Source organism: Belonocnema kinseyi, chromosome 2 (assembly GCF_010883055.1).
Source record: "Belonocnema kinseyi isolate 2016_QV_RU_SX_M_011 chromosome 2, B_treatae_v1, whole genome shotgun sequence".
Classification (NCBI taxonomy): domain Eukaryota; kingdom Metazoa; phylum Arthropoda; class Insecta; order Hymenoptera; family Cynipidae; genus Belonocnema; species Belonocnema kinseyi.
This window is the reverse complement of record NC_046658.1, coordinates 67,047,609-67,055,322: the sequence shown is the minus strand read 5'-3', so window position 1 is coordinate 67,055,322 and position 7,714 is coordinate 67,047,609.

The window sequence follows — 7,714 nt, the reverse complement described above, 5'->3', positions numbered from 1 at the left end:
GATCGCGTGGTACCCTGATATAAACACCTGATGACAAAATACTTTACAAAGAAAAGTGTTGTGTAATGTGTAATGCTACTTTTTAAGTTTGTGTAAGAGATGAGTCATGCGTATTTATTTTCTTATTCGAAGAATTAGCAATTCCTAAATCTTTTGAAATCAAAATAAAATGTTCTTTGAAGAGCTCAAATGACAAAAATACCAAGTGTGAAAAAACTCAGCAATTTCATAACTTTTAAACTATTAGTCATGGAGGGTTGAATGCAACAATCCTCACAAAAGTCTGTAAAAAAATGTATGCTTTTTTTCATGATGTTAATTACAATTAGTTATAATTATGAAAATGGCCTCGGTTCAGGTCGGGTTGAAAGCCAACTCGGTTCGGGTCCGTCTGTGTGTCATTTCGGGTCGGGTTATCTGTTGAAGTTTACTGTACAGTGGCAAGTGGCTTAGGACTCGGCTGCTCATATTTAAGATGGGGAAAATTCTACTGCGTCTACTAAATGCCCAAAAAAGTTACTGCGCAGCCTCAATATAGTTAAATTTTCACTGCGCAGTCAGAAGGCGCACATAACTCTCATGTGCATACATTAGGTCAGTAAAGCTTTCCTGCAAATCTCCAAGTATCGTATAATTACAATACATAGCCTTAAGTACCAACACTATTAAAATATTTGCAAATATAATATTTTTTGTAATTAAAAATTTTAAATAATGAAGCATATTATCATAATTTATTTTCTACCCGTGTAGAAATTTCCCCGGTTGGCCCCAATAGAACAAGGTTTCTGGTTGGATCCCGGCCGAGCAACCCTTCACTGACTTTCATGGACAGAACCGGGCGGGAGCCGGCCGGGCTAAATTTTTCTCGAATCACGTAGTCCGGCGCCGGAGGTTACTAACAGTTCCTGGCCGGTTAGTGGTTATAGTTGAAAGATTTATTAGATCAGTGACACAGAAATGAGATTTAAAAAATGTAAAAAAAACATGAAATTTTTTCGAATGATTTAACTGTTTAAATTAAACTGTTATCGATTCTGCTATGTGCAATAACAGAAATGTTACAATTTTTATAAACTTCACTATTTTCAGACAATGTTTAACCTGTACGCTTTAAAATTTACCGCCATTAATAGCCCCTACTGCGTCTGGCGTCTACATGGACACTCAGTCCCAGAAATTCTCAGTTCCGCACCCGGAACGAGGATGCTACTTGCACTCACATCGTGTCGTCTCTTCGAATTTCGCAAATAAAATCAAGACTCGAAATTAAAATCAACCTTGTTTCAGTAATTAGTTTGAAAACACTACTGAGTGCGCGAATAATTTTTATTTTTAATTAAAATATACTGTTGTGTATACAGTTTTTCCTTTCTTCCTTCCTAACCTTAAATCATCATGTGGTTTCCAAATTGCTACGAGATCAAAGATATTATAAAGATATTATAAATATTATAATATCTTTGACGAGATTTTGTCATCAAGGATTGAATTGGGCACAAAGTTTGGCGACGTGTTTACGACATTGTTACGACATATTTACGACAATTTTACGACATCCTATGTCCATGTCGTTAAGGTGTCTTTACGATACCGTAAATAAATCGTATGATCTGACGATGTCTTTACGATATCGCAAAGACACCGAAACGACATGGACATGGGATGTCGTGAAGTTGTCGTAAAGATGTCGTAACGATGTTGTAAGGACGTCGCCAAATTTTGTGCCCACTGGGAGCTTTTAAAGTACACCTTGATCTTTACGGTGAGCCTTGAAAGATGAAACAATTTACGAATTACTCGCCTGAAGCAACATTTTTTAATAATACGGGTAGTTAAACATAACTTATACTGGTTTTCAAGTAGAAAAGTTCAATTAAGCAAATAATTGATACATCTAACTTAAAAACAGTGGTACTTGCGTTAAAATTCTGATATTCACAGTGAATTTTTAAGAAAATTCCAGCCGGTCCCCAAGTGCGAAGTCACATAGGCCCAACATTGGCTCATATTCGGCAAAAATATTGCCGAAGCTCGGCTGCCCTTATCGCGCCAATGACGGAATGATAACTATGGCCTGGGCTTGTCAGCCAAGGTTTGGCTGCCATTGTCGGCCCAATACTGGGTACCAATATTGCTATAGTCTAAGGTCTAAGAATATGACAAAAAAGGTATTTAAAAAATTAATTTTAATTGATTGCGAGTACTTTGAATATAAATATTAATGGTCCTGTTTAGATTAAATACATATATTACATTTTGAACATTATATTACAAATAAACATTCTAACGCTACGGGGTATCGAACCTACATCTATATACCTAAATCTATCGCCTAGCAGTCGGGAGTTCTAACCACTGCGCTAAACCGAAAAGTTGAAACTCTGTGGAAAAGCCATCCTCATAAGCTGTAATTTTTAAATAAATAATTTAAATCTATTACAATTTTTCTTCGCGTAACATTTCGTTTTTTTCCGTTGTAGCCTACTTTACAACTTTGTGCAATGAGAGGAAATGAAATTTTAATGACAAAAATTAACAAATTTCATCGTGAACTTTGATAATTTTTCAATAAAATTTTTTTTTATCTTTCGTGTAAGATTTGTTTATTAGGTGCTTAAAGTGAGACTTGGCGAAATAAAGTGCCGATTCTGGGCCAGGCATCGGTGGAAGATCGGAAAATATAAATTGCCAATATAGGCTGCCAGCACTGGCTCAACATTGGGCCGATTAAAATGCCGACATTGGCCCAATAACTTTAGCCGACCTTTGGCTGCCAAAATTGGACCAATACTGGGCCGTGTATTCAGCTCCAGCAATTCGCACTTGGGTCGTTGTTCTTAAATTGTAAATAAGAATATATTATATGAATATTAGCTCATTGCTTTACTTTTAAATATTTTTACAGATTCGGGTGCATCACAGAATTAATATATATGTATATTAATTCTACTATATGATGGTATATTAAATTTCATATGCCGTATGTGCAAATAACTTTCCACACATGTATATTAAATTTCGGTCAGATTTCTTTAACAGTCCCAAATTGAAAGTTGCCCATTTTGATCCCTAGTTGTACAATATAATACTTCACTACCAGGCAATCATATTATGCACTTAAAATCTTCAGAAAAAGCTTTTTATGTCTGTAAATTCAATTTTATTATAATATGATGACTGAAGTTTTCATTAACATAATATAATCATGGTTAGGTTTGGCAATTGAACAGAAATTTGAACTTGGATTCAACTTGGATTCCCACACACACACAACCGCAGGATTTTGCCGGGAGCGGGTGTTAATCTGAAAAATTGCACCCGCTCCCAACGAAATCGCGGTAAAATTTCAGCCACAACCACGTCTCACGACCGTGAGATAAGTGGTTACAGTCTGTAGCCGAATCAATACGACGATCCAGCAAAAGCCTCGTGCACCCTAAGAACACGGAGCGACCCAAGGACTACCGCCTTCTGCATTTTTCCCGCAAGTGTTTTAGCATATTGTTGACACGCAGGGATACTTTTTAGGCGATTAGCGAGTGAAAGCTTGGCACCTCCAAGAGCGCCGATGATAAGGACGATTAGTTTAACAGAATATTCCGGGTACAATCACTGCAACTCCCTTATAAGGTCTCGATACCTCTCTTTCTTTTCATTCTCCTTGGCTATGATGTTTTTGTCAGCTAGTGCCGAAAATTTGATAACGAACATGGTTCGCTTCTCGAAGTCAAGAAGAACCATGTCAGGCCTCGAGTGAGCAACAGAAACAATTGTCGAGAATATAAAGTTCCAGTATATGCGGCACTTCCCATTCTCAACGATTGACTCGATTTCCCTAGTTCCCGCGTGAGTTGGACAGCTTGATAGTATTTGAGCTAAATGCTCGGGGTGTGCATGGTACGCCCTGAAGCTATCATCAGGAATGTCTTGGCTCAAAATGTGGCGACGGCATGTTAAGGTGGAAATGACACCGTTTTGGCATGCAAAAATAAAACCCTTCGTACCAGACTTCAATCCGGGCGATTTAAGAAAAGCAAACGTTAGCTCACAAGACATTGACTGATCCTTCACATTTCTGTGGAAGATACCCTGCATCCTCTTATCGAGGAGCTGTTCACGAAAAGTACTCACAGGAGTGAGTACTAGAGATAGATAATTTGATGCATTTTGCTCACTCCTAACACTGAAGTTAAGTCCGAGTGTTTCAGCAACCTCCTTCGCTGATCTTGTACAGAAACGCTTCTTTGCCCACTTCTTCGTGATTCGTGACCATTTTAAGAAGAGGGTCTCTTCCATTTGCAACTTTATGTGCTGTATCCAGAATAATCCTGTTGTAAAGACATTCAAGACTCAATATTCCGCGACCACCTTGACGGCGTGAGATGTACAGTCGCGGAACGGAAGACTTAAGATGTATGCTTTTGTTCATGTGCATAACCTTTCTTGTCCCGATATCAAGGGATCTGATCTCGTTCTTCGTCCATGTAACTACTCCAAATGAATAGAGTACTACCGGGATGGCAAGCATGTTCGTTGCAGATACTTTGTTCCTCGCCGACAGTTCGGAAGACCGAATATGCCGGATGAGACGTTTGTATTTGCTTTGGAGAGTATCCTTTATAGATGTCACATCCTGAATGCGGCTCTGTGGCATGCCCAGGTATCAACGCTTCTATCAACGAGCTCAGTATCTTCAGGGATGCCATTAAGTTTTCCTCGCTTGAAATAAACCTTGGCGCATTTGTCTAACCCAAATTACATTCAGATTTCCTTAGTATATCGCTCGACAATCCCTAGAGCTAGATGTAGTTACTCTTTGTTTTTAGCATAGATCTTATGATCGTTTATGTAAAATACATGAGTGACCTTGTACTTTCGATCTGCAGGTTTGCCGCACAAGTACACGTCGGAATGACGAAGTGCTAGAGATAGTGGTAATAATGTAAGGCTAAAGAGAAGTGGGCTCATGGTGTCGCCCTGAAAGACGCCTCTCTGAAAGGTGACCTTGTTACTTGTCACACGATTTTTTCCAGATGAGATAGTAAATCTGGTTTTCCAAAGCAGCATCAATCTTTCTATGCACCTAACTATTTGCGGATGAACCTTTAAGATTTCCAAAAGATAGATGATAAGTCTATGGGAGTTCGAATCGAAAGCTTTCCGATAATCAATCCAGGCCATCGCTAGATCACGCTGGTAGAATGCTGCATCTTTGCAGACACATCTATCGATGAGCAGGTTCTCTCGACATCTCGCTACGCTTTTCTTTGAGCCTCGTTGTTCATACATTTCTTGCCACACAGGTTCAATTGCCCGAACAATCCTATAATTTAGGATAGCTGTGAATATCTTATAAAGTGTGTACAGACAAGTGATTGGCCTGTAATTCTTCGGGTCAGCTAAGTTGCCTATTTTCGGCAGGAGTATTGTGCGCCCTTCCACCAACCACTCCGGAATCGGCTCTTTCGACTTTAGATATGAGGTGAAAATACGGGCCAAATGCTGGTGAGTTAAAGAAAACTTCTTCCACCAGAAGGTTTTGATACAATCTGGTCCCAGTGCGGAATAATTCTTCATCCCTCTTCATACTTTTTTCACCTCCTTGGCAGTGATGGGTGGGAATTCTTTATCAGGTGTTATGAGGGCATCACATAACTCCTTGAAGCTATTTATATTTTCTGAGTCTTCGTCCAGTGTATGCTGCACTTCGTAGACTTCTCTTCAAAATACTTCGACCTCCTCTGGTTTGGGTGGGTGTTCGACAGTAACTGGATTGTCTTGGAAGAGTCGAGATCGGTCAGAGAGAAACTGTTGATTTTCTTTGACCCACCTGTCCCTCCGCTCTAGACTTCTCTTAGCGTCAGATAGTATCCGTATTCTCCCAACAATATGCTGCCTGATGGTCAGCAGCTTTGACTTGTTAAGTGTGTGATAACGGGTCCGGAATTCGCGTGCGAACTTTCGAACCTTGTCGGTAAAATTCCTGCCAGATGTGATGTAGTCAATCACACACTGAATGCGGGACCACTACTGTCTTGCCCAGCCTATCTTTATGGAAAGTTGATGCATTCATCTTTTGCTCTTATGATCAACCGTTAGTTTTGTTCTACGGTTCGCATCGGCAAAAGCTCAAGCTGCATTATACACACAATAATTGATAGCCCACGGGTCGGATTCTTCGGAAAAATGTCCACAAAGCTCGTCATTCATTTCAGCCAGATCTTTAGGCTTGAGAGAAACCTTGGTGTTGATGTTTCTCCGGGTCATAAAGCAACGCTCTTCCTCTATTGGATGCCTGCCCGCGGTTGGTCTTAGTGTCGCCTTTCTTTCTTTCTTTGTTGCCAGCTTGTTCTAGCTGTGTTAGAGTAGGCGATCCGCTTACATAACCCCTTCTTCGGAGTAGTTCAGCATGGTTTCGCAGACGTTGCTGCGAAAAGTGCGATATCTCCGGATGTTTCTCGCACCACAGAGCATGCAGTCGTGCCATGTAACCCCGTTCAGGGGCCACACTCGCATCGTAGCACTCTAGCAAGTCGTGATTCAGTCGCTCCGTTACCCAAAGGTCGCGAGATCTCACCGATCCATCGCATTGAATCCATTTTCATTAGCTTCCCCAGCTCTAGATTGGTCGGCATTGTTGGCCGACCCATTGCCGGGAGCCCTGCGCGTTTTGTTGTTTTGAACCGCACTTACTACAACTATGTTTGGTGTTATCTTTGTTGTTCCCATGAGAAGCTAGGGAAAGGGGTTCGTCCATCCTTGTAGAGCCCCGCATGCGAGGATAAGGCTGCGTGCTCTGAGAGGTCGCCCGGTATCCCAGAGTCACCGTTCTAGACACCTCACCCAGGTGCCATTCAGTTTTCGGCACAGTTTTCACACCTGCGCTTGGGGGTTAATTCCTTCAGGACCACCCTAGACAATTGTCTACGACCACAATTTATTTTTGTAACCATATTCTGCAGAAACCTTTGGTACAGGGACCCTCTATCCGCAACACGAGGACGCGTTTGGTGGCTTTGTCATGGGCCTTCGGTTTGATTCTAGAGGAATCAAAACCGAACCGAAGTTGATCCCTAGTTGTACAATATAATACTTCACTACCAGCCAATCATATTATGCACTTAAAATCTGTAGGAAAAGCTTTTTATTTCTATAAATTCAATTTTATTATAATATGATGACTGAAGTTTTCATTGACATGATATAATCATGGTTAGGTTTGCCAATTGAACAGAAATTGGAACTTGGAAATTTGACTTCATTTTTGTAAGTTATCGTGTTCTTTTCCCTGTTGGTATTAAAATTAATGAGTTAGTTTCCCTCCAAGTTGAAGACTTCAAGTAGAGTTGCAAAATTGCACGTGAATATTTCTCCATAAAGTTGATTTACACCACTTGAAAATAATTTAATAATTAATAAATGTGGTAAGTTTTCAGTTTATGCATTTTTATAACTCTTAGAAAGATATTTCTATACTTAGATAGATTTTCTGATGAAATATCTTGATGTTTTTAGAATATAAAAATCTTCGATTCACACACACACACACACACACACACACACAACTGCAGGATTTTGCCGGGAGCGGGTGTTAATCTGAAAAATTGCACCCGCTCCCAGCGAAATCGCGGTAAAATTTCAGCCACAACCACATCTCACGACCGTGAGATAAGTGGTTACAGTCTGTAACGGAATCAATACGACGATCCAG